The following is a 27,092-nucleotide window of genomic DNA, read 5'->3' on the forward strand; positions in this document are numbered from 1 at the left end:
CATGTTGAAACCAGAACTCAAAAGTTTGAGAGAAGTTTATTAAAATATATAAGATGCCAAAGTGGGGAAGCAACTACCAGGTCAATTCTTCCAGTCAGTTCTTCCAGCCTTCCTTACGCCCCATTTGAAGACTCAAGAGCACTACAGTTCACAGATGCAAGCAGCTTCAGCCGATACCACAGCAAGAATCCTGCCTGTAGCTACGTGCTGCGATTGCTCCGCCACCTCCAACACTCGCTCGAGAAAATAACCTGGAGATGGCTTGTCGCTACCTTAAGCCACTTAGGGTAGGCGAAGGGGGAAAGAAAAGCCGAGGCGGAAAGTTGTAGTGTTGAATCGCCCTTTCTCAGTGCCTGCCCGCTCCTGCTCCTCCTCACCCGCGCGTGGCCCTGTGACTCGGTCAATGTCTTGCCGAGGTGGCAAACACCTGAGCGCCGCACCCCGCCCTGCCCGGGCAGCGCCGCGGGCTCGCCTCGCCTTTGGCCCCGCGGCCGCGGGCGGGCCCTGGGCCGCAGGTGGCGGCGGGCCCGGGGCGGAGCGGGCAGGCCCGCGGGCAGGTGGCGGCAGGTCCGCGGCTCGCATGGCTCCGCGCCGCCCGACTCCGCCGCTCCCCGCTGCTGGCACCGCCGTGCCGCCGCCCCGGGCCGCCGAGGGCCGCGCCGCCCCTCACGGGCTGCAGGTGAGTGAGGAGAGCGGGACCCGCCGGGCAGCGGCTCCTCGGGCCGAGCCGCGGGCGCTGCCGTCGGGGGAGGCTGGGCGGCGGGCAGGGCTTCGCTCCCTTCCCCGCGTCTTGTCCGGAGGCTGTTTGTCTGCGAGCACAGCCGCGGGAGACGCTGAACCTGAAGCAAAACAGGCGCTTAATTTAGAAGCCACACGTTCCTAGTGGGACACCGGTTTCCGTGTGCACAGTACCTGCGGCCGGCGGGTCCGGCTTTCCCGAAGGTGTGAATTGGATTGAGGTGAGCAGCCTTGTGCTCCCACCAGCCCAGCTCCCTGCAGGAAGGCCGAGCTCAGCAGGCAGTGCTTTCTTGCCCTAAAGGCTGTGGCTTTTCCTCTCCCATTCCTCAAATATCTCTCAAAATGCTGACTGATCCTCTACCCTGAAATTAGCCAGAAATTGTATGACTTTTCCATCTCTTTAATATATTTTCAGACGTGAGACCTGAAATACCACAAATGCATTGTTTTCATTATTATGCTAGCCTCTGTTGACAAACTTTACTGTCCATAGTATATTTAATGTATTGAATTTTATTTGCCACTAATGGATCGTAGGTTACTGCACAGTAATCTCTTCAATTCAAAAACATTTAAGAGCACAATGAAAGTTTAGCTATGAAAACATCACCTTGCCAGTTTTACCATACCATTAGCTGAAAACCACCCCATACATAAAGAGAAGTTTATAGCAACACCCCAACAATATAAACACTAACTGTTTTGCATATTTTCATGGTAGTTAAAAACCCAACTTCTTCTCTATAGCTTTTAAAATTGTATTTAAATTGGATAAAGTAATGCATGTCTTACACTTTATATGTGTATAAATACCAAAGCAATGTTAGTATCAGCTAGAAGCATGCAGTGGACTGTACATTCCATCCTTTGTCTGAAAGTAAATTGTTATTCCAGGTAGACACGCAAGATCTTCCAGAAGCTTTTCCCGTTCTCTTATTTTGCCATTATAAATCTTAGGTACCATAACTATCTCCCATAAATCTTTCCTTGGTTGGACATCATGTTCTCTACTCAGTACTGTACATTCTCCTGTATTTGTCATCATTAAGAAGTTCATTTGCTTTACCACTCACAGATCATTACCTTCCAAAAATAGCAACAGTGCATCAAAGCCTGTTTGATGCTGATACAAGGCTGTACATCATTTTTTGCATCAGAGTTATTTGTCAGTCTTGGTATCACCATGCCAATAAACACTGGGGCAACAGTCCTTTTCCATGCAACATGATATGGATTGTTTTTATGTAAATTTTAAGTGGAACTGAGCTCTCATCAGCAGTTTCTACAGGGCAAAGATTAGATTACAGAAGGAAAAAAAATGTAACTTTATTACTGGCACTTGCCTTGTAGCTCTTTAATCATTGAAAGAACGCGTTTTCAGGGTAGGAGTTGGCTTATCATTAAAGGAAAGGGAGCAGGTGCATTTAAGCTTATCCAGTGATGAGGTAGGAACTGTCTGTGGTTGTTTATAGTGATGGGTAATTAGTTTGTCTATGTACAGACGTCAGAGTTTAGAGAAAGTAGAAGGTCATGTTTCTTTGCTGTCACAGAGACCTTGTGAACTTAAATTCTGCTGTGTTTTTAATTAAAAAGTGTTTTATTTAGCATGTGCTTCTGGGTGTATAGGGTCTAATTCTTCTCTTGGAAAAAACCCAGCCAACCTGGCAGTGTTGCTTCTAAGGCAGTGGATGGGGATATGAGTGTGTGCTGCCTGCCGTTGAGCTCTACAGAGGAAAGGGTTCTGCTCCCACTCAGCCTGTGGTGGTGCTGACAGCCTCTGCTGTCCTCTCTGTTGTGCAGGACATTAACAGCTGTATAGTACTTGGCTGGTAGCCTCAGAGTTTATAGTCATGAAAAAAGAGAAGAAAAAGGAGGAAAAATCTCCTAAATAACAAGGACTGGCACTGAACTGTTACCGAGGAACTGCAAATGGGATTGAATTATGGAAATGTCTCAGGCAAATATTTATTGCAGTAGCAAAGCTGCATTTCAGATTCACCAGGACAAAAGTGAAATCATCGGTGTCTAACAATACACAGACAAGTTCTCCCTGTTTTGTGTGAAGGTTTAATAAATGGTCATTGCCTCACAGCCCATCTGGTCCACTCTTGATTTCAGATGTGTATTGCAAGCACAACTGGTCTTTGACTGGAGAGTGTAACCAACACACATAGGGACCTGCAGAGCACTCACTGTGCAGAAAGTGAAGGTGACTCTGAAGTCTGCTGTCACTATGTCACAGATCTCTTGTCCTGTGCCCTGCACAGCTGGAATCCAACAGTTTTCTTCTCTGTGGTCTTGCTTCATAACAGCAAGCTCAGGCTTTGGCCCATTAAATGTAGTATTTACCCAGCAATGCACAGTTCATTTACCTTTTTGTTACAGAAGCCTACAAGTGCCTTTCTGCAATTGCAGGTGCTGATGAACTGAATATGTCTTGTTTATGAAGTCCAAAATACTAAAGGCCATCCACTTGAACATGGGAATCTTTGTTGGAAGGCAATAGAATGAAGACTGTACATGCCAAGATTGTAAGATATTCTTAGAAAAAGCTGCTGCTTCATTTCTCAGCTCTGCATATACTGGAAGAAAGTTAACAATCACAAGAGAGATGAAGTTCAGTCATAAAATGTAATTTATCCAAGATATTAAAGATACAGTCTTCTGTTGCTGCAAGATTTATGGTTCTGTATTATTAAAGGGACAGTCTGTGCAAAAATGTTAGGAAAGGAGACCATTTACCTACCTATTTTATTGCAGTGAAACATCCATTCATGGATGTTGTCACTTAAGGAAGATGGCTTTATCTGTACCAAAGCATTTCTGTGCACTGCTGCTCATCCTTAAGTCAGAAGAACTCCCTCAGAATTATTTGGGTTTGATAAGCTTGGAGCACAAATCCCTCCCCAGTGGCTTCTCAGTGTGGTACTGCAGCCTCTCTCCCTCCACACTACACATGAAGAGGGTTAAGCTAAGACAGGCTCATTAAATCTGTGTCATCTCCTAAATTCATTAATGGAAAGGTCTTCCTGATACAGTATCAAATTTGATTAACTTTTTGGAGGTAGATGTAGGTAAAACAGTGCAATATAACAGTGCAATATAAGAGTCTGGCTGCTCTGAAATACATTTAAAATGGAAAGTTTTGAAATTAAACATAAAAGTAAACAATGCAATCAGTACAGGAATTCTGGAGTACTCAATTTTTTGGTGTCTATAAAGAGTGCACATAGTGGGTTGTAGAATTCTGTGTAAAATGCCTACATCTGTTTGATGAGTTATAACAGGATGAAACTAAAAGTCTTGGCAGCTCAAAGCCAAGCAACTGGGTCTGCTGGCCTCTGGGAAAATACAGACAGCAGTCTGGGAGCAGAGTGTAACTGTATTAGTAGATGTTTCTGTGAAAACTATCAGCAGTGATGCTTCTATTGAAGCTCAGACTTAAATAATCATTGTCTTAGTTTCAAGGATACCATTTTACTGTTTTCATACCTCTTGCAAGTCCTATTACTCCTGATGCCTGTACTCTATATAGCCTCAAAGGGAGTCAACAGAATTCCTCTTGGCAGTAGTGGCTTATCCAGTAGTTGCAGGAGTGGAACAGAAAATTGTCTTGGAACACTTTAAACAGCAGATGGTGTATCTGCTTTTGTGCAGCACTTTTGAAATGCACCTTAGGAGCAAATTTCACTGTAGACATTGGTGATGCCTTAAATTCTGACAAATTTTGAAATAATCAAGAGGAAGATTGAATCAAGGACTCAGAGAAATATGCATCAAAATGGGTATAAGAGATGAAATGGGACTTTTTAGCAGTTTATCACCATTGACTCTTCATGACCTTGAATGAGTCTAGTGAAGTGTAATTACAAGAGTATTTACTCTAAGTAAATGGTTTTTTAGTCAGCCTGTTGATGTTCAAAGAGAATGAGATAAAACAGGACACAGATTTCTTTGGTGTTTCTTCCAGTGCATTTTGTTTCTCAGAATTCTCAGGCCCGTGGTTCTCCATGCTCCCAGCTGCTTCAGAGCATCCTTCATCAGTCAGCTCCAGGAGTGTGGAAAACCTTCACGTGTATAAGCTGGCACACACATTCAGTGGTGTCCTCTGCCAGCTGCTTCTCTGCTGAAGTTTGTTGCTAAGTTAAGACAGAAGTAGCTTTGAAAAGGGTCCTTCAAGGAAAATTTCTTGACAGTACTTGACAGCACAACTTTTTCTTTTATGGAAACGCTAAATGATTTTAGGGATAATGTCTGAGTTTGCAGGCAAGACACGCCTGAGAGTACACAGTTATAAGAACTTCTTCAACTTGCACTGCTAACATACAGTCCCCATAAACAGTTTGTTTTTTCTGTGGATAAAAATACACAACAGCTCTGCTTTTTTTCAGTTTTTTTCTTTTTTTTTTTACAGAAAAGGAGTTTATTTTTTTAAAGTCTATTTATTTTTAATGATATTGTTTAATATTGCATCCCTGAAAAGCTAAAAACTCAGTGTATTTTGGTTTGTTTGTTTTTATCTGCAGCACATAAAAGTTCTGGGCAATGGAGACAGGTAGCTGGTTTTTTTTACTTCTTTGTATCTTAAAGTGGTGAGTGAGATGGGAAGATTACACAGTTCTCATTCTCCATGTCATTCTTCTTTTATCACAACAGCTTTGGCAATTCTGCTATTTAAAGAGAAGTAGAATATAACAAAGGAACTGCTTCATCTTCTAACTCATTGTCTAATACAATGCAATCAGCTGCCTGGATTTTAGAATTATGGGGTTTGTTTGATTCTTGAGTAGATTTCTTTCCTTCCTAAAATGGAAAATATTCTAGGACTGAACAAAGAAGCTATAAATACAATATAATGTGGAACTTAAAGGACTCAGGGCACTGTATGCCATCAAAATTAGTGGCTCTTTTAATCTAACAGTTGTGGTATTCTCTCCTTAATACTGGAATCAGAATCACTAAGGTTTTTTCAAGGTATTGGGGGGTTGGGCAGATGCAGGACTTGCATTGCATCAGCTGACCATGGAGACACCAAGAGTTTCCATAGGTACCTGGACAAATTGGAGGTTAAGGAGGGACAGACGTATGATCTATCTATCTGTCCTTCTAATTCCATTCCTAGAAAAAACAAATTGCTAATTTCTGCAGCTACAGGCCTTTTGAGTTGGTGTAGTGGTGTTTACTGCATCACCATAGAGCTGACAGTTTCATAGGTAGGAGCACTGTGCAAAACATCCCCATGGCTTAGGTCTCGACTGGTAGGACTGCAGGATGGGGAGATTCCAGATCCACATCACTTTGTGTGTTGCTCTGCAGTGGAAGGCATGGATGTCTGGTCTATTTGAGGTCTGATTTTTACTTACTGATGTTAGCTTCAGAAAACTATAGTACAGAAAAGCATCGGGAGAGGAAGAGAATTAATGTCTCTGCTTAGTGGTCCTAATCAGAGTACAGTAGAGCATGAATGAAATATATATGGGAGTATCTGGGGAAAGTTCTCTTTTAGGCTTCACAGAAACTTCAGATCTGATTTCCATCTTGTCTTCTGTGCTGTAGGCTGGTTGTGTAGTGTGTTCAGGCATGCTCTCTGGTGTTTGAAAGGAACCATTCATGCTGGCTTAATACACCTCAGAGTCACCTGTTCTTCTCAGACCTTCTGAAAGCAGTCTCTTCATCAGAGGACATCAGAGTATCCAAAACTGGGGACATTACTTAGTGGGGCTGGAAATTACAGAGAAAAGATGACAAAAGCATGTCCCCTCAAACATTTTATTTGCTGTTTTCCTTGCTGGCTGGGGTGATGTTGAAAGTTTTAGCAAAAGATAAACAATGTAATTTTTAGAAATTTAAATGAAAATCAAAACTGTGCAGAGGTAGTGTGGCATTCAGAAAGACTATAGGTGGCAGCATCATAATAAAATAGAGTTTATTTAATGTCATTAGTCAAAGAGAAATCAGCCCTTAGTTTCTTCAACAGCATGTCATGAACAAATATATAAGACTGTGAAACAAAAAGAGGAGATAAGAAACCTGGAGTTTATAATCATTTAAGCAAACAGTTAAAATATGCCAATCAGTCTCTTAATCTGTGTGATGTCACTTCTGTAAACATGAATGAACATGCAGAGATCCTTCTCAATATCTCACTTGGTGCATTCAAGCTATTAGTGGTAGCTGAATTTTGCCACACTGGCACATAATCCAAGCAAGAAAAAGAAAATGCTACTCTCATTAGGACTATTGTGTCAGGATTTTAAAAAGGAGTATTTGAAGAAAGACAAGTTAGTGTACTTTATGAAGTGCCCTGTCCTAGGTGGCTAATGTCTTTGAGACAGGAAGGTGGATGAAGTAAAGGTTGATTTTTTAATGGAGAGGAGTACTCAACAGTCTATGGAAATGGAGCCCATTTCAGGTATTTTGGATGTAGCTTCCAAACATGAATACTTCTAAGTTAACTTTGAAAAAGAAATCTGTTTTTAAAATAAGGAGGACAACATTTTTTACTTTTGTCCCTCTTACTTGCCATTAAGGTTTATAGGAACTGTTAATGAGGAGCAGCTTCTTGTGTCAATCAGCTGTGTGCCATAATTTTCTCCTAGTATTGGTTTATAGGAGAAATGAGAATTTTTTCCCCTGCAGCCCAGGGAGAGCTGTCAGACCCATTTGGCAGGGCACAGATTCACTTTTTTTCTTGTACTAATGCATTCCCCTCAAATCACTCAGTCCAAAATTATCAAAGTGAAGTCATAGGCTGTATCTGGTCCATGGGTTTCTTGTTCCTCAGCAGCCTGCTTTATAAGATACTGTAGAGCTTACGGCTCTCAAATATTGAATTATATATGTACTTCTCTCAAAAATTATTTGATAAAAAATCATGGGAGCACAAGTATAGATTTGTTTTTATTTAATCTTGTAGCCTAGCTCTTTTTCAAATCTTATTGTGAGATGAAGTATGGTGCAGACTGTAAACTCAGTTTGTTTAATTGCTACTGAACCAACTGGTGAAGAGTGCTCTGCTTCTTTATTGGTTTATTTTTTTAAAGTGAGGTGCTAGATGTACGTCAGTGTTTTAAACCGACTGTGCAGATTACAGAGTTCTGGGTGACTTGCGTCAGTGAAAGGATGCTGGGGGAAAACAGTCAAGTGTCTCTGTAAAAATTATTTGTTCTTTCTAATGACTTAAGGTTCCCTTTTTTTTGATTATGTCTACAAAACCTCTTTGACCAAATGACAAACCAGTGAGAATTAAACTATTTAACTATTTCTGCCTGTCTTGTGTCTCACACTACCAGGTAGTGTTGAAATTTACCTGAGCAGCTTCCACAGGACTTTAATTTGTTTGCTCAGAGATAGACATGAAGCAAGGTTGCAAAGCTGAAATAAACAGATGTTATTTTTTTTTACCCAGCAGAGGGAGGAAAACACTTGCCTGTATTATTACTCCTGTATTTCTTTCTTTCATAAGCCAGTGTAATGAATTAGAGACATTGTACTTTAATATAAAGAGATAACAAAGGCATCACACTCAAAACAGAAGCTTTTAACACCTTCAGGGATAAATCCCAGTGAACTGCAACAGGAAGGAGACACCTAACCTCAAAATCACATCTTATTGGATAATGATTCCTATTCACTGCAAGAAGTGATGGCTCCCATCTCTATTTTTAGGTATTTAATGGCTGTGAAAATTTGACCCTCAATAACTATTAATCTGAAGAGTGGGTGCTTGTAGGGAGTACTTCTGAACTTGTGAGCACTGGGTGTGCCATGTCTGTAGTATACAGACGTGTGTGGGTAGTAGCTGTATGTGTGCCATTTTCACCCTTTTTCCTTGTTCACGTACTCTGATTTCAAGGAAAGGGAATGTGGTTCTGTGAGCAAAGAAGGCAGCTGCCCTGTGCCTTGGACATGTTACAGATCTGAACAATTCAGATAGGTGGACAGGAAATATGCATCTAAACCACTGAAGAGTGCAGGAAATATTCCTGGGTCAGGCTGTCATTGATCTTGGGTTGTTGGAACAGCCCTGGACACAATCATGGTTGGGTAGTCTGGTGATTGTTTGCAACAAGCACAGTGGATGTAGTCAACCTCTTTTGAAGATCATGAGAGTTTAGCAGTCTGGTTTCAAGCATTGTCCCCGGTGCCACAGAACAGTCTTGAGAGTGTTTCACTTACAAGAGCAGATGCGGCCTCAGGCAGAGGCTCCTGGATATGGGCTAGGCTGCATCAACCACATCAAGCAAAGTGATTTTGTCCTTACTCTGGCAGGTGTCAGTAGGTGAGCGTTTAGGTATATTGAAGGGGAGGGGAAATTGTGTCTTCTGTTTTGATGATTTTTTTAAAGCACAGTTCTATTTTCTGTGCTAGTCTGTGGACTTTTTATAGCATGGTATGAATGATTCGTGTTTGATCCCACAGCTAGAGAGAGCACTTCCAGTCTGTAGGGCAAAGGAGGTCATTTATGTGTTGCTGTGAAAGGCTGTGGGAGCAAATGCCAATTTTCTCACAGTCACAGCTCACACTTCTCTTTTCACTTTGGGGCTGGAGGTAAGGTCAGTGGGCAGCAGGGTGCCAGCAAGAGTAGGAGTTCACTGGAACAAATGAGTGTTCACCCAGCTAACACTTATTTCTGTCTTTTCTTTTGCTGTAAGATTACTCAAAGATGGTGTAGTACAACACTGTTCCAACAGCTGCTGTATGCAGAAGATATTCTGGGTATAATCAGACTCTGTACACTGATGACTGATCACACAAATGTGATAAATTCTTATGACAGGATCTGTGGCTTTGAGGTTCATTGTAGAAGCCAGATTGTGCCTTATTTGCTGTTAAGGCTTAATAGAATTGCCCATTGATTTCTCTGCAGCCACGTCCCCCAAGGGATTTATTCATTCAGGGATTAAAATTGTTCCACGGTTGTCTGATTTGTTTAAAGCTCATGCGTTTCTCTTAATTGGAGACAGTGACCTCAAAAATAGTCAAAACCTTCCATTATCCTTATGTGGAAGAGAAAGGTGTACCAAAAAAAAAGTCATATTCTAATTAATGAAGTCTCCTACATTTCTACTTTTGTACCTTCCTACTTCTGCTTGCTTGAGTCAAAAATGACTTGAAATATCTGTCTGATGAATTTGTTTGGAGTGGAAGGAAGCCAAGAATTATTTTAACAAATGTTTTATCTTGACACTGAGTATGGAGGCTTAGTTTGCCAAGCTGGAAAAGTGAATAACTAGGCAGTTTTTGTGAGGCTTATATAGGGTGTGGGTCATCTTGAATGTCAGTTCCAATCTGTGTTACATATTTGTAGAGGAGCATATATCGTGGATGAATTGACATGTTCTCATAAGTTTCGTGTTTCTCTGAAACAGCAGATTAGTTTTGAGAAACTGTGGCACATAGTGCAGTCAGCAGAGAAGCTGAAAGGACTTCAGGAAATCAGCTCCTTCTATGTGCTGGACAAAATTTCTGAGGTACCTGCATATGTGTCTGGAGGAGCGTCGTGTTGGGTGCCGTGATGGTGCGAAGGGAACGTGTCTGGTAAGCTGGGGTGCAGAGTACAGTCAGGAGCATTATGGCTCCTGGGAAAGGTGGATGGTGTTCAGCACAGGAGAAGGGAGCCTGTGAGCACAGGGTCCCATGGTTTGGTGGGCTGCAGAGCTGTTGTCCTGTCTGTGGCCTCTTGGCTGTGGAACAGGCTCTCTTGCATCTCTTTCTTCTGTGCCAGTGTTAATTCTTCCCACAGCTGTGAAAGAAATCAACAAAAGCCACCTGAAAGTCGATCTGCTGTTGCTTCCACTTTTCCATGGGCATTTAAGATCACAGTGTAGTGTGTATGAAAAGCCATATGTGGGCAAGACAGAACAAGGATCTGCTGCAAGGTCAGAATTGGGTTGCGTCCCTGGATCCACTTGAGATCTGAGGTGGTCAAAACTTAGGTCAAAACCAGGCTTTTAGCTAATGTTAGTCTGATCATGAAGCCAGATACAATCTGGTAATTAAAAACAAAACCCCAAACAAACCTTGATTCCATGGATGAAGTAGAATTCATTGAAGAGGAGGGAGGCTTCTCTGAGCATCACTCCCTACTTTGTTCTGCCCCCAGCGAAGTGGTGCTCTATCATTACCCCTTTTAAGGAATTTTTTCAATAACTATTCTTGCTTTCGCTCAGACTTTCTGCTGCCTTTACTGATGTTTTTCCTGCAGAGTTTCTCCTTCCTTGCTTTCTCCTTTTGCACAGAAACATCTCTGCCATACGAATACCTGCATTTGTGATAGCAATCTTAAGGGACACCTCTCTGCCCCAGAACATCAGTTGTTCCTTTGGACTCGCCATGCATCTATAGATGATGGTTCTGTTGCTTTCATTATGTCCTTGGATAAGGAAGCTCTGTTGCATTTTACTCTTGTTTGAATTGCTTCAGTAATGCTTAAACCAGTTAAGGTTTAAGAACAGGGGGTTATTAACTTGAAATCTAAACAGTGGAAGATGATAGGAGGAAAAGAAGTATATTTCTTTCCTAGAAGCAAGTTGAAATCATGGGTTTGTAATAATATACCAGAGCATATCTGATAATCCAGGGTCCCCAAGTGGGCTTCAACCCTTGAACAGGCAAAGTTTTATGACACTGAAGGTCAGTCCATTTCAGAAATACCTGAACTGAGTAAACAGTCTGACTCCTCTGACATTTGCAATGAGTCTGCACTATACAGAAGGATAATAGTAGCTGGCCTGCTGTTTTGACAAAATTATCCTCTTTAAACTGGTTACCAATGCTTGTGTAACTCAACACTGTTAGCACAAGCGTGTGAGTGTTTTTATTTGGACTCTGATGGAGTGCTTTAAGGAAGTGCTGTCTGCTCTAGAGTAAAGAGGTTGTTTCCATGACCTTTGTCACAGTGAGAGGATGTTTTTAGCAATAGCTAATCCTGTGAATCTGATATGAAATGATTCTGTGAGCAGAGAGCACAGTAAATTGTCATGTATACACAAACAATTTTTGGGCAGTTTTCTTGAAACATTCTCTGCAACTCTTGCAATGAGCCTGGTGTAGCAAGTTCCTTAGTCAAAGCAACATACTGACAATTAGAATTTTAAATCAGATTCTGTAGTTTTTACTTACATTGCTTCAACAGTCTGGTTTAATAACCGGCTCAGCTGCTTTGCCTTCTTATTCTGAATGAAAGTCAAAAGCTGTAGCTGAGTCACAAGATAAGAGGACCATGTGTGCAGATAGGTACATCTAAACCTCCTGTTGAACTCCTAGGTACTTTGGATCTGTGGATAATGGGTGAGAATCTCCAGCAAGGGCTTTTTGGTTCCACCTCCACAAAACAAACTTGCAAATTCTGCTGAAAAGTATTTCATTGTTTTTTCAACCACATCTGCTCCTACACAGCACTGCATTTGTCAGCTGTATTTCCATAATATTAAGTCTCATTTCCTCCTAGCTTTTTGTATCTGACTAGTTGTTATTTTAATAGCCTCAATTTCTGAAGCATAGGGCAAAATAAAAGTGACCAATCTAGTTTTATTCATTGTATTTATAAGTGATTACACCATTTTGTTTTCTCAGTCCACTCCAGTATGGAATGTGGCTGGAATTTACAATAGCACTGAGCATCATCCTAACTGTTTATTTGGCTGTTAGAATTAGACTGAAGCTGAGTGCTTATACTAGCTCAGCCCAAGAGTCTGCTGTGATGTTATTAAAACTTTTTACTCCACAACAGTCTGTACAGTTTGTAGTAATCTGGAGACAATATCTGCTTTAAAAGTTTAGGGTAAGGAAGCAAAAGCCATTTGCTAGTGAAGGTAATAGTGCTACTGTGATAGGAACATGCAAATGATCTACTTACATGAGAAGGTTGGTTATCAAAATAATCCTCAACTTTTAGCTAGTCTGTGTGATGTTTCTTACTACTCAGCCACTTTGCTTAGGAAGAGGAAATTGCCAAATACTGGGTGAGACCACTTCAGTTTTTAAATGTCTTTATTAATTATATTGGATGTGTAATGCCTGATAAGATGCTGTTTGTTAAACCAGAACGCCCTGGCAATTTTGTGCAGACTGCTTGCAAAGAGCATTATTTACTTTGCTGAGTCAAAGCACAAGGCTGACTGTGTCAGAACCAAAGTTCATTGTTGAGCTGTAACCTGCCTCTTGTTTGTGGGGTGGACTCCAGTTACACCATCCCAAGTTATTCATCCTTTTGTCCCCTCACTCGAAGGACCTAAAAGTTACACCACCTGCCAAAGCTATGAGTGACTGAATATAATGAAGGAAATTAATACAAGTATCACTGTTATCTCTAACAAAATATCACTGGCTTACAGTGAAAATCTGAAGGGAAGTTAACCAAGAAATAAAGACATTGTGTGCTGCATAAATCAATGCTGATTTCATGTAGCTGTAAAAGTGAAAATGTAAATGTTTAGAATTTACATGCAACAGTCAATTCTAAGACTTTGAAAACCAACTAAAATAGAAAATTACTTTTTCCTGGGCTTACATGTCATTGGAAAAAATAAAAGGTACTTAAGCCCCATTTTCTTAAAGACATTGTAGAATTTTACATCTTATTTTAGATTAGGAAAGTAGTTTGCTCTGCTGTGTGGTTATCAAATCAAATCATGCAATATTTAGTAACTAGATCACACCCAACTTATTTTAAAACAGATTATTTAAAAACATACCATGTAGTTAGTATAGCTTGGAAACAGAAGATATATTTAAAAAGAAGAAGGAACTTTTCTGATTCTCTTTGGATGTTCAGATGACTTTCTGGGTATGTAAAGGCTTTGTTTTCCTCAATTTTCTTTCTATTTCCCCTTTCCTTTTGATATCAGTTTTTCTTGCCTCTAGTAAAACCCAAGAAAAACCTGGACATGAAATAAGCTGGAGAATTAGACTCACATATCTAAAACTAAAAATCATAGCAGGGGCAGGAGAATGAGAAAAGGAGATTATTAAAAGAAACTGTATTTGTAGAAATGTTTCATCCTTTTGCTTTAGAGGTTATGTACAGTAGCATGAAAGAGGGTGCCTATTTCTTCTCTTCTGTCTGACTTCTGCCTGGCAGCTCCACATGCAGGCTCCCAGAATCCAGTCCAGGTGCGCTCAGCTCAGTGCTGGTGGTAGTACAGCCCTCCTGCTCCAATGATGGCTGTAAGGAAATCGAGATAGATGGCAGTTCTGTGAGTGTTGTTCGAGGAACACAAAGCGCTTGGGAACTCAAGTGGTTGCCCTTTGAATCATTTGAATCATGGTATATATGTGTGGACACTGGTATCACTCTGTATTGCATGGAGTTTCGGCTTTTTAATTCTTCTTAAATTACTTATGCTTCCTCTGGACATTGTCCTTCAATAGTAATAGAACTTTTATGACTAGTCATGAAACAGTAAAAATTGTAAAACCCAGCCTAGAGCTGATGCAGTTGTGTCATCATAAATGTATTCAGAGCATACTCATACACACAGAGGGAAATGAGCTACACTGGTACTAGGCAGTGCTAGATTAGCAGTTGGACTTGATGGCCTCTAAGATGGTTTCCAGCCTAAATGGTTCTGTGATTGGTGCCTAAATAGTGTATGCTGAGATCTGCATAGAAGGCCATTGTTTCTTTCTGTAGTCTTCACATCCCAACCAGCCAGTGTATGCCTTGGGTACTGTACTGTATGTTGTATATTATAATGGGTTGTTTCAATGGCCACTGAGTGTGTTTGCATCAACTTCAGCCTAGATGGAACAAGAGCTGTGAACATGCAGAGACATGGCCTGCAGTGGAGGCTAGACAAGCCCTCTGAGGACTGAAGATGCTGTGTTGTTCTCTTTTCCTTGTTGCTCCTAAAATACAGAGGTTCACATGTCCCCAGCCTAAATAATCTCACTAGATGGTATGAGCTATTTAGCCCTCAAAGGGGAAAAGAATTCTTTGTTGCCCATCTCACAGCTCCTTTTCTCAGGAGATCCTCTCTTAGTTACCATGGATATGTAAACTGGTGGTACAGTCTTCCTATCCTTTATTCATACACCTACTAACATCTGCACCAGTGCAGCTTTCAAATATAGGCCTGGCTTGTGCTGGATCTGGCTAAATCTGGAGCTGTTTTACACATTTCTTTGACACATTGGTTTTGGCTGGTCGTTCTACCTTTTTGAGCAGATGTAACGTTTCATAACTTGTCACTGAATTTTTATCCTTCCATTCATGATGGTGACAACCAGAAATCTGATTGTGAACCACCAATGTGAAGCATATAAAGCGGCTTGGGAATTTCAAGAAATCTGTTTCTCAGCACCCCTCCCTTGAACATTGGGTGGTGTACGAAGTATGAGGTTACATGGAGACCTGGAGCAGGTGGGTCAATTCCATACAGTTCAGCAGCAAAGGAATTTGCATTGCAAAAGAATTTATACATCTTATTCTTCAGTGGCACTCAAGCCTAATTGCATTTGATTTGACACTAACTGGCTAATTAAGGAATCTTTCTTTAGGCTTCAATGGACATTGGATCAGAGCTGCTGAGACCAAGGGCACTGAACCACCTGGTTAGGTTTATTACCTTCATAACTGAGGTAGGAAGCTCTGAAAAACTAGGACCAGCTCTGTAGTATCAGCATTTATCTAAACATTAAGAGATAAAGGCACAGCAAACCTCACACGGTTCCCACTTACTTGACCATGTAATACGTGGAGAAAGTGGAGAGTAGACAGGCTACTGGATGTCAGCTGAGCCACAGGGGAAACAGAAAAAGACAAGTGTGTTTGCAAATTTAAATGTACAGAGAAGCATTGAAGTAGGAGTTCTCAAGCTTTTGTTCACTCACTGTTTGGATAAGCTGCTGGTCTTTTGTGGCATTCAGATATGAAATACAGTTAATATTTGTTAATATTTTTTTCATAACATTTGTTCTGTCTTTACCTATAAAAGAAAGCCACAATAGTAATGAGACGATTAGCAAATGTGTTTGTTGAGAGTCTTGCTGTGGCTGTGATTTTTCCAGAGCCATGTGAGATCTTCTCAAGTATGAATAGCATCAAGGTTTTTACTGCTCTTATTATTTAATTGTATTCTTACAGTATTCAAAGGACTCAACCAGCACAAGAAGCTATTGTGCTTGGAACTGTGCAAACACTCGAGACAGCATAGTCTCTAAAAAATTCTGAGTTTAATGCAACAAGACAGGTAAAACATGCGCATTCAGGCAGCTCCGTAATACCTTGCTGCTAGGCATTTAGGTGGGGTCATAACAAGACTTTTTGTCACCTTTTCCTTCCTCCTCCTCTTATGCAGCTTTTGTCCTCCTGCTGACACCCTTCCCAGCCAGCTGCCATTGCAGTATTGCAAGCCCTTGTTCTGGCACTGCCCCTGTAGCGGGCCCAGGCTGGGCACCCTGCAGGGTGCAGGAATGGTCCCATATCCACATCAGTTATTTCACAAGAGTCCTCATACATTTTCACTGAAAAGAGCAAGACAGCAAGACAGTTGCTGAAGACTCTGGAAAATTATTTGAAGGTTCCAAGTCAAGTTTTTTCCCACACAGGATTTGTTCCTTTTGGAAGTCCACATGCAATTCTCTGCACTTAGCTGCTGCACAACTTGATGTCTTCTCTTTGTACAAGAATATGCACTGCCAGCTGCTGGGGCTGCAAATCCTGCTTCCAAGAAATAGCTGCAACACAGACCACTTTCCATCACTGAACATGGTTCATAGTTCTTCTTGGTATCTGTCTTTGCTCTGGCTTTGTACTTTGTTCCCTCTTAAAAACTTTGCTCCTACGCTAATGGCTCTCAAAGGAACAAGGAGAAAATTCCTGTTGGTGGAGTAAGGCATTACCCAGATCTGCCAGTCTGCCTGCCATACTATTTTGGATGCCAAGTTGACAGAAAGAATGAATTTATGCCATGAGATTGAAAAGGAAGTGTATCATTCAGCTGTTTGGACCAGCAGATGGCAAATGTAAAGGAAAAAAAATCGATCTAAGAGCCAAATCAGAGAACAGACATTAAATAAAACCATCTGGCAAACATATGAAGGGAGAGAAGATGATGAGTCCAAGTGCTGCTTTAAATATCTGCTCACATTGAGAGGAAGCTGGTCGAACTCATATCATGGGAGAGCAGGCTTTGAGCCTATAAGGAGTCCTGTGCAGTGTCAAAGCCTGTGGCAGTGTTGAGGACTTATAAGGACCCTAAACTATCAAGCCTAAGTAGCAGCATTCCTGCCTGTGTGAGGAGGTCCTGGTGATACCACAGAACAGTGAATACAGAACTGCTTCATCCTCCATGATGGGGATGGACTCCTTTGTAGAAAGAGACTAGAAAGATAGCATGGAAGTAAGCAAAGAGGGTGATCTAATATTAGCTGTGGATGCCCCATCCCTGGAAGTGTTCAAGGCCAGGTTGGGTGGGGCTTTGAGCAGCCTGATCTAGTGGAAGTTGCCCCTGCCCATGGCAGGGGGGTTGGAACTAGATGACCTTTAGAGTCTCGTCCAACCCAAATCATTCTATGATTCTATGATATCCCAAATTCTGAAAGATGTTGATAAATCTATTTTTATGCCAATGGCATTTTGTTGCTTTGCCCTACTACATTAATTCTCACAGAAGAAAGATGTTTGTGGTTTTGCACTTAGGCTTTTATGTAAAATTTCAAAAGAGAAACATTGTCCCTTGAAAAGGGAATTGGTATCTTACATAAGTGCCTAGCCTTTCTTTTGGAAACTTGCTCTCAGGGAATGTGATTTCAAAGCCCAGAAGTCTAGCAGATGTTATTACTATTTCTATTTTACAGGTCAGTGCTTTTGGTTTTTATGCTCTGAGAAATGCCTACAGCTGCTAGGCTGCCTTTTATGTTATAAAAACAAGTCAATTCAGTATCGTATTCTTCATTTGTACATGATTTTTTTCTTTTTCTGGTAAAATGCGGATACTCCTAAACATTGCAAAAACATCTAGAAACCAACAGTGTTGTTAGCAGACTGTGTCATCTTATTTCCATGAAGGGAAACAGTGGATAATTGTGCAGTGAATTTTGTCCTTGATATCCAGGCCCGTGGCATTAAACAGAACAAATAATCCCACCCCTTAACTGCAGTAAAAGGAAAATATTTCAGTATTGTAACCTAAGTTTTTAATGCCTCTGTTGATAATAAGGTTCACATGAGTGATGATGTCATGGCAGTATTTTGTGCATTAACTGTTGTTTTCAGACATGGGAAAAAGTTGCCAACTCTCACTGAACAAAATTTTCAAATATCTATTTTCGTGTTGTTACTGATTAGTTGCTGTATCCGAGAAAGTTTTCTTTAGTATCCCCTCAGTGTTTAATAGCCAGACTAACAAAAAGGCAGTATTTCTGTCCCTCTGCCAGATGAATAATTCATTGCCCTGCATTTCCTTGTGTCAAGTAAATTTCAACTCTTGCTTTTGTAAAGATGGTTTATAAGAGGTCCTGGACACACAGAAATTAATTTGGTGCCTTCAGGCATATCATTAACTTTGCTGAGAGGGAAGTAACAGTTTATTTCTGTTAAATTTTGGTTAAAAAATTTACTATGCTGAGTGTTAGAGGGATGGTATCCTTTAATTGAAGTTGGAGTTTGGCAGGTTTTTTCAGTGCTGTTCTGCTGCTATTCCCCCCAGCTCAGCTGAACAATGGGCTGGAGAGATGCTGGCAGTGTTGCTTGGTTACAATTCAGCAGCGTGAATCAGTGCTTCACGCAGCTCCTTCTGCGCTGAACAATGCGGAGACTTCTCGGCACTGTGTCACTGATGTGAGCGGAGATGTGAGCAGATTAGGGACCATCTCAATTGCTGTAACACTACACCTTTGCAGAGGGATTGGGACAGCTGTGTTTGACTTTCAGGGGTTGAAGTCAGGAAATTTGGAACTGTCTGTTTTACATGGCTTTACAAGTATATAGCCAAGTAAAGCGAATTTTTAACAGTGTGTTTTGTTGCAAGGTATGTTTGATGAGTTTGATACTTTGGCATCCTTCTGTATTCATCAGGGAGATTAAATCCTTCATTAAGTATGTTCCTCTGGAATAGACATGCTATTTGCTGAAGGCTGCCTGCAGGCAAAGTGAAACATGTAAGAGGAACTGCTACTTTCCTCTTATTGCATTTGACCAAGTCTTAAGCTGGCATAAAATGAAGCTGGTGGAGTTATGCCAGTTTAGACAATAGCAAGATGAGACAGGTTATTTTTAACACTATGGAGTGAATTTTCTCTACCCCACTTAAATCCGTGTTACTACTTACCTGTTCCTGCTGTTCAAGGCATGACTGGAAGAAATGTTAGAAGAGAGGAGAGGTCTCCAGTTTGTGCTTTCCATGGAATCAGCATTTCCAACAGCATTGTTTCTGTCTACATCTTTTTTCTAACTTTTACATGAATTCTGAAATTATTTTCTTCTTCCTCTCTCTTTTGGGCTCAGCAGTTTTCCATTTCTTCTCAAATCTACCATACTTGTGTCTTTTTATTTCTCTTTGCCTCTATTAAGGGCCACACTAGTAAAAGCTTATATTTGCCACACCTTTGATCTTGCCAAGCTTCTCTGTTTTCTCTAATATCTGCTATTTAATGCAGCTTGTTGCATGGCTGAACATTAAAACTATTTGGAAGAATCTGCAGAAAAAATGCACTGAGGTGCCATGCACTTCACTTGGTTTGCAAAAGCTGAATCTATAGTAAAAAAATTAGTCTAGAACTATCAAAACCACGAATATTTCTATGAGTAGATTCTCTACACTGTTTTGCCTCCTGGTGATGGTATCTGTAGGATGGCCTTTCATCAGAAGATTTTTTCAGAGTATCTGCTTAAAACTCAATTGCACTGCACAAAGCTGTGATTTCTGATTTGTGCTGTGTTGTTACATGATCAGGTTTTTTTAGCAGCAGATGAGTATATATTTAATATCTTAAATTTTCAGTATGTTTCCTCTAAATGCCTATTGGTTATCTACAGGGATCTTTATATTTTGAGTCCATTTAAAACCTGGATTAATTTAACCCTGCTGAATTCAGACTGTGGAATTCGTAACTATTATGTTTGGAAATTTAAGTGCTTATGGGATAGGACTTAATTCTGACCTCTTCCTGTTTCTGCAATAAAATAAGAAAGGGAAATTAACAAAAGAACTATAATTTTCCTATCAATATGATGAGCTCTGGCTGCTGTTCAGAAAGGTACTTGAGGCACCATAATGCTCATCTTTTGGGCAGTTATATTTGCTGCAGGGATAGACTGATTCCCTGGATAAATAGGGATGTTTTTGGGGAGGGAGAGATCTGAAGCATAGCTAAGAGACTGTTTCCTGACCTCGGGCCTGTGCTGAACACAGATTTATCAGGCCACTGGAGCTGGCTACAGTGAAAGGAGAGTCTTTTTGGGGACACACTACATGCATGAGGAGTAAGCATTAGGTGTGCCATGGCACAGCTGAGCGGGGCTGGCGTTCTGCAACGACACTTGTGTGCCCTTCCCTTCCATTAAAGCATTGCTTTGTTTCTACCAGCTAGAAAGCTATTTTGGAGTAATTCCTTCTAAGGTCATAGCTGGACTTCTCTAGACATCACAGACCAGTTCTCCTGTCCCTGAGACCCTTCTTTAGGAGAGCAGTTGCCTGCGTGGTGGCTGGAAGCTACTGCCTTGGCTGAGCTGGAGTATGAGCTGAATATCCTCACAGATATTCCTGTCTGGGACTGGCAGAATCTACTTGAGCAATGAGGGAGCTGCTCACATGTGAGAATGTGCTCAGATGTGATGGAGAAGCAGCCGGCTGGAATGAAAGGACTTGTTTCTGCACTGATACCCCTCAGCCCTCCCAGCCTCATGGGCCCCTCCAGCCTGTGGGAGCCTTGCCACATGTGGTGTGCACAGCACTGCTTTCATGCCATTTTTGCCAAGAAGTTCCTTGGAGCCAGTAGAAAGCAAACAGGCATCTTTTCCAGATAATTGGGTCTTTGACATTCGTGTTATGCTGTGTATGATGAGGCATTATTTCCTTTTGCTATGCAGGATGATAGGGCCGGGTATACCCCATCCAAGGGACTCAGAGGCACTTTAGCTCTTCAGGTTTGGCTCAGCATTTATTTTTCATCTTTTAGAAAATACATCCTGAGGAATTTGCAAGCTAAATAGAGTAATTAATAAAATGGCATGGGAATGACTTAAAATATTTGCATGGCCAGAAAAGGCAGAGATCTTCTGTTATCATAAACTTCCCTGATTTGCTTCCTTTCAGTTTTCTATGTTGAGTTTGGCTTTAGATTATGCTTCATAGTGTAGTGTACAGGATAACATTTTTTGTTTTCATATGCTTAATATTCTCTCATTGCATTTGTTAATGTTGAGGCTGTGCACATGGTGGGTGGTTTCTCCTGCTTTATTTAATTACCAGATTTGAAATAGATCTTATTTTAGGGTTAAAATTTTTTTGATTTCATTGGCATGAAGAGCAGAAAATGTCACCCTCCATTTTGGTGTGTGTGCATCCTATTTTCACAACAGGTGCTTTTTTATCATAACAATAGCTCAGCACCTGTCCCTTTGTCCTGGGTGCCACGCAGTGGCCTTTACAAAGCTAGGAGTAACTTTTGGCATGGCCCTCCCTTTCCAGGAAGGACCCAGCTAAGCTTCCTGAGTAACATCAGCCTCTGCTAAGAATTCAGGTCAGGATCTCCCTGCTTGTTACCTAGCAACTGGGGGATACTGGTGCTTTTTCCTCTGACCGACTCCTTCCGCGTTAGATCCAGGGATCACTTGGGGAAGGATCAGGGCAGTGCTCATAACTCATGCTCTGGGAAGGCAGAGTAGCCCCATGCTGGCTATCTGATGAGGTATAGGATGCACTGTCCAAGCTGAACGGAATTGAGACTTTCAGAATTCTCTGCACAAACTTGAAAGTGCCTCTGCTGGTTTTGCTACCACTTAAATGTCTGGCAAGGTGACAGATCCCTTCTGAAACACCAGTAGCCTTTTGTGGTGTGTTGAATCTGACAAACAGGAACCTACGCAGGTAAGCAGCCTGAAGAAAGTTTATGTCTGAGGTACTTTAAGGGTTGTTTTCCTCCAGGTGAAAAGTGTTTCTTGGTTACACAGGTGCACAGCATTCAGTTCTGGGACTATTGACCTGCCTTTGTTCTTATTAAAGTTTCATTGGATGGTAAGTAAAAAAGTTAAGTAGAAAGATGAACTGTCTTCCCTTGTTCTTTGTGGTGTGTGTTTATATATAAGTTGCTGAAAACAACCTTTGAACTTTTCTGGTTAATTTATTGTAGAACTGGCTAATGAAAAATCTTTAAGTGATCAAGAGTTATTGGTTGCCATGCTCTCACTGCAACTCACTGCTGGTAGCATATTTGCAAATAGAAAGCAGCAAGTCCCTCTGGCTGTGTATTGTTTGCAGAGGCCAGCAATCATTGCCTCTGGTTAGTAACACAATGGGATTTTGTTTCCCTGTGATAGATTATAATCAAATGTAAAAATTAGAGCAATGTGCCATTCTAAGAAAAATACTTACAAACAAAAAAAGTCTCCCTTGTGTTGTAGCTTCTTTTCTCACAAATAGTAGAGATGGTGGGAATCAAACCAGAGTATGTTCATATCTAGTGCTGGTACAGGGCTGGCATGATAGTTTTCTGAAGGACCACTCTTCACAGAAAACACAGTTTTCATGTTTTGAAAAACATGGAAATTAATGTTTCCAGGTGCATACAAGCTGTTTAACTTGCCTTTTCCAGAAGTCTATAAGCAGCACATTCCATCTCTTCAGAAATATGAATTGATACAGCTCAAATTGACTTGAGCAAAGGCATGCCAAGTGACATCAGCCAAAGATGTGGCTGCACATCTCTGAGGGAGGTGCACTCTAAGCACATTTATATGGTTTTTGCACAGAAGGTTGTAGTGGTGGATTGTGAATAGGGACATAAAAGACCAGATTATTTTTAAGCAATATATTTTAATTATTTCTAATATGGTGCTGTTTAATTTGAGTGCTGACTCTAAGGTGTTCAGAAGCTGATTTCTTCAGAGATACTAAGTGCAGCTTCAATTGATATTTTCCACATTTAGTATTCAGAAAAACAATTCCCAGAGTCTCACGTTGCATACCTGATACAGCAGCTGTTTTTTAAGTGTGCATGTCCAATCTGGTATCCCAGCCTTTTTGTCTCTATCATACTTCTGGGAGTGCTCATACATTCATTCCTAGGACTCACAGGGTGTGTGTCCACATTAGGAGAGTGAAAAAATATATACCAGGTCAGTATCTTCATGCAGTTCACCATGTCCTTTATTACAAAAAGCTCTCCCAAGTGTGTAACTTCATACTACTGTCTGATTAGGGGATGTAGGACAGAGTAGGAAAAATATCTGTTTGAGGAGGTGCTTCACATTTCATTTAATTGTTCTGGTCTCTAGGTCAACAACTTTCAGGAGGCAGTTAACAGCAGAAACCTCTTCAGTAGCTTTGATCTAGCTCTCAGTAAAATAGCACCCTCAGAGCATAGCATGGGACCTGAGAGATTAGGTCACCCAGCACCTCCTGATTTCTTCTCTGTTCACAAAGCCTGGTAGGGTCCTCTTAGTAGTGCTCTTCTGGCAGAGCTAGGAGCTCTGCTAGATATCTCATTCCCTACCCATTGCTGTGACTCACAAATAGTTTTAAAATGTTTAAAAAAAGCAGGCCCCTAAGCAAAGAGGATCAGAATTTCTTCAGGCTTGAGCTAGTATATTTGCCAACTGCATGTAAAAGGCTAAATATTTTCCCATTATACCTACACCAGAGACACTCTGTAGATACACAGATGGCTGGGCCCTTGCAAATTCAGCCAAGGGAGCGTATGCTGGCACTTCAGGGTTTGAAAAGAAACTGGAATAGGTCCTGTAGTCTGGTATTGGCAGTCAGCAGCAGCATCTGGGTGCTTGGACTTAGGAAAGAGCCGAGTCTGGAAAGGTTATTGCAACCCTGGCCTTGCATGAACAGTGTTTCTTGATAGTAAATAGCTCAAACATGTACTTGGACTCTTCAGTAGTCACGAGGAGGCAGGTGAATGCTTTCTCTCTATTTGTCTGTCTACATGTGCAAGCCTAACTAGGAGCTGGGAAGCTTAAATCCAAGAGTTATCTTTGTGTCATTTAGCTATAGAGGCTGCCTGGGACCCAGTGTCTGGTTCTGGACATCTGGCTGCCAGAAGAGGTGAGCTTGGAGTAGGGCAGGTGCAGGGAAGAGTTAGTAAAATGTCAGGATAACAGAGAGCTTCTATCTGTGAGGAAATTAAGATGCCATGACTTATTTGGCTTTGCAGATGAAGACTGAAAGGGAAGATAGACATCTTCTCTAAATATCTGTGACAAAAGAAAAAGGCTCCTTCAAGGAAAGTATTACATTAGCACAAAACTAAACAGGTATACACTGGTCATTTAGTCTGGGATTTTCTAACTATCAGAGCTACCAAGTTCTGGAATAGCATTTGAATTTGAATAGTTTTCAAAATAAGACTTTATTCACCCTGTGAAGGGCTTATATTGAGTGTTTGCTTGCACTGAACGCTCAGGAAATTTGCTCTGATATTATGTTCCCAAGTTTTATTCTGAAACACCTATATGAAGCTTGAAGATGTAAGTGCATCAAAATGTTCCTCAGGATTTCCCTAAGGAGTTTTCACCACAGGAGAGAACTGAAAAACTCCAGGCAATGCATGGAGCTCCTGTGATGAGAAGGTCCTGATAGGTGGGATGCATCTGATTGTGATAGGTCTTGCAAAACCACAGAGCTAAAGAGCATTTGTGAGCAAAATGACTCATCTGACTTTGGACCTGCCCAAGGGACCAGCAAAGGCCAAGAAGTGCTGGGACACTTCTAAGATGCCATGGGACTGACTATTTTGGACTTGAGTTTCTGATTCTCCAGGGTGACCCTGGAGGTCTGTGCCATGCCTGAGAGACAAGTTGTTCCTGACTGAAACCACTTTGGTGGTTTCACTCTGCACCACCTGCCTTGGTAGGAATTATTGCAGACCCACAGGAGGTGGGAGAAAAGCCCACACAAGTAGGGTTTTTTAAGCACAGCTTTACTTTTTGAGCTTTGATTAGGAATACTGCTCTGCCACCCTCTCTCCCAATGGTGTCCCTTTTGCTGCCCATGGGGATATTGTCTGCTTCTCTGTTTCTCTTCCTACGTCTGGGCTCTTTCTAGCATGTGAATGTCAACAGCATTTAATTTATGAATGCTGCAGTACATTTTGTTGTGCTTATTTAAATGAGGCAGAGATCAAGCATTGTACAGTCACATGTAAAGGTGATGGCAGATGAGTGCTCTTTATGTCATGCTGGATTTCTGCTGCACACTTGCATTTATATTTGCTAAATTACAGGCAGGAATTTTTTGAATTAATGACAAATATTTCCCAACAGTAGTTACTTAAGTGCCTGCACATGTTAAATTAACCATAATAATCTTGTCATAGTCATGAATTAATAACCTGTGTCTCATTGGGCTTTTGAGAATTGAAGTAAAACATTTGTGGCATATTCAAAGAAGGGAGCCTGGGGATAAATGGGATGTCTCCAAATGGCTTTACATTCCTGTCCCCACCATCCTATTCCCCTTGCCAAGTAAGCCCCAAAGGCTATACAGGAACCTGAAAATTAGGTTTAGAAGGGGCAGAGAGGAAGAGATCTCCTCTGCAGAGGAGTATCTCTTTCAGGTGAAGTGATTTAGACTTATTCACTCCTGAAATGTCTTCCTCTCTCCATTGCTGAGAGGGAGATGCTGCCAGAGGCAAGTGTGCATGCAAGAGATTTCTGACAGAGATCTTAAGCAGTGAAGAGTTTAACAAGGAAGGTGCTTATCATGTCAGAGGGGGATGGGAAGAACTTCTGTCCCAGTGGCAGAAAGAAGAGGCTGGGGGCAGCTGGTGATGGGGGAAAAGGGAGACATTTCTCACAGGATATTCCCCATCCGTGGTCCATGGAACCCCTTTCAGTGGGGACCCAGGAAGCATGAAGTTCCCTTTGCCTCCTGAGTTCCAGTACCCCACAAGGTGCGGGGGGGATCTGGGCCCTAGGCCAGAGAGGGCACCTCAGTCTATGCCATTGGCTCCAGCTGAGCTGGACCAAGGGACTGGCCTGGAGCTGAGCATCACTTCTGTATGACAGACTTGCTCTGCTCCCTGCTCTGGGAGTAACAGCTTGAAAAACATCAGGAGAAGCCTGTAACCTCTCTTGTGAGGAGAGGCTGCAGGAGCTGGGCCTATTTAGTCTAGAGAAGACTGAGAGGGGATCTTATCAATGGATATAAATGTCCCAAAGACAGGTGTCAGGAGGACGGTGCCAGACTCTTTCCAGTGGTGCCCAGTGACAGGATGAGAGCAAAGGCTATAAACTAAAACATAAGAAGTTTTACCTCAACATGAAGAACTTCTTTATGTATGAGGATGACAGTGCAATGGAACGGGTTGCCTAGGGAGGCTGTGGAATTTCTCTCTCTGGAGACATTCAAAAACCCTCCTGGACATGTTCCTATGTCACCTGCTCCAAGTGACCCTACCTTGGCAGGGGATTTGGGCCAGATGATCTCCAGGGCTCCCGTCCAACTCTAACAATTCTGTGATTCTGTGCTATGTTTTCTACTTCCCAGTCCAAGGGAATGAGTGGGCTTGTGCAGGCGGCACACAAGAGACTGGATTTCTGACAAGGTGGCAGTAAAAACTATCAGGCTGCATTCAGGGTTTTGACTTTCAAAAGTCTGCCAGTCTGAAGCAGCAGCTGGAGGTGATACATACAGAATGGCTCACCAGAGGTTATATTTGCTGAGATTATTGCTGCAGGGAAGGAGTGAACGAGAAAACAAGAATCTGAGCTAGTGGCAGTTATTTCCATTTGCTCATATCTTTGCTTTGGAGCACAGTGTGGTTTGGAGCATGGACCTGCAAGTAAATGAGATAAGAGCTACAGAAAAACATTTCCTCTCTTTCAAATATAAAGAACAATTATGTCCTGAATAGATAGTAAGTATGGAAAGTTTGCAAGTTCATGTCATGAAGGGAGGAAATGATAAATAATTATGGCTCTTACATTGGTGAAATCCTGATTGTTTTTCTTATAGACTGTGGAGAAAGGTTCCAAACAAAGATGAAAAGACTCAGCCATGATGTTTATTGTGGCATGGACAGAAAGCAACCTTCCAGTCTTTTTGTGTAGGAAATTATTTGGATTATGAAGTCCAACTTAACTGGACTCCTACCTGAAACCTCTGAGGAAGTAATGTATTACAGTAACCTTGTGTTAAAAATCTCATGCTCTTTCTTCTAGAAGTGATCTGAATGTTACT

At 41.5% G+C, this 27,092-nt stretch overlaps 1 protein-coding gene across 3 annotated transcripts in view; it reads left to right on the top strand.

Moving 5' to 3' along the window:
- The first annotated feature begins 268 nt into the window (after positions 1 to 268).
- Positions 269 to 27,092, top strand: part of CRACDL (CRACD like) — a 63,040-nt gene continuing 36,216 nt past the window's right edge. The window contains exons 1-2 of one of the 3 annotated variants that reach the window (XM_077173429.1): positions 21,498 to 21,773; positions 21,857 to 21,920. The gene's annotated coding sequence lies outside the window, so the exon portion shown is untranslated. Of the gene's footprint in view, positions 288 to 21,497; positions 21,774 to 21,856; positions 21,921 to 27,092 lie in introns of those variants that run through there. The other 2 variants (XM_077173430.1, XM_054627690.2) reach the window with 2 other exon arrangements.

The sequence above is a fragment of the Agelaius phoeniceus genome, chromosome 2 (genome assembly GCF_051311805.1).
Source record: "Agelaius phoeniceus isolate bAgePho1 chromosome 2, bAgePho1.hap1, whole genome shotgun sequence".
NCBI lineage: Eukaryota > Metazoa > Chordata > Aves > Passeriformes > Icteridae > Agelaius > Agelaius phoeniceus.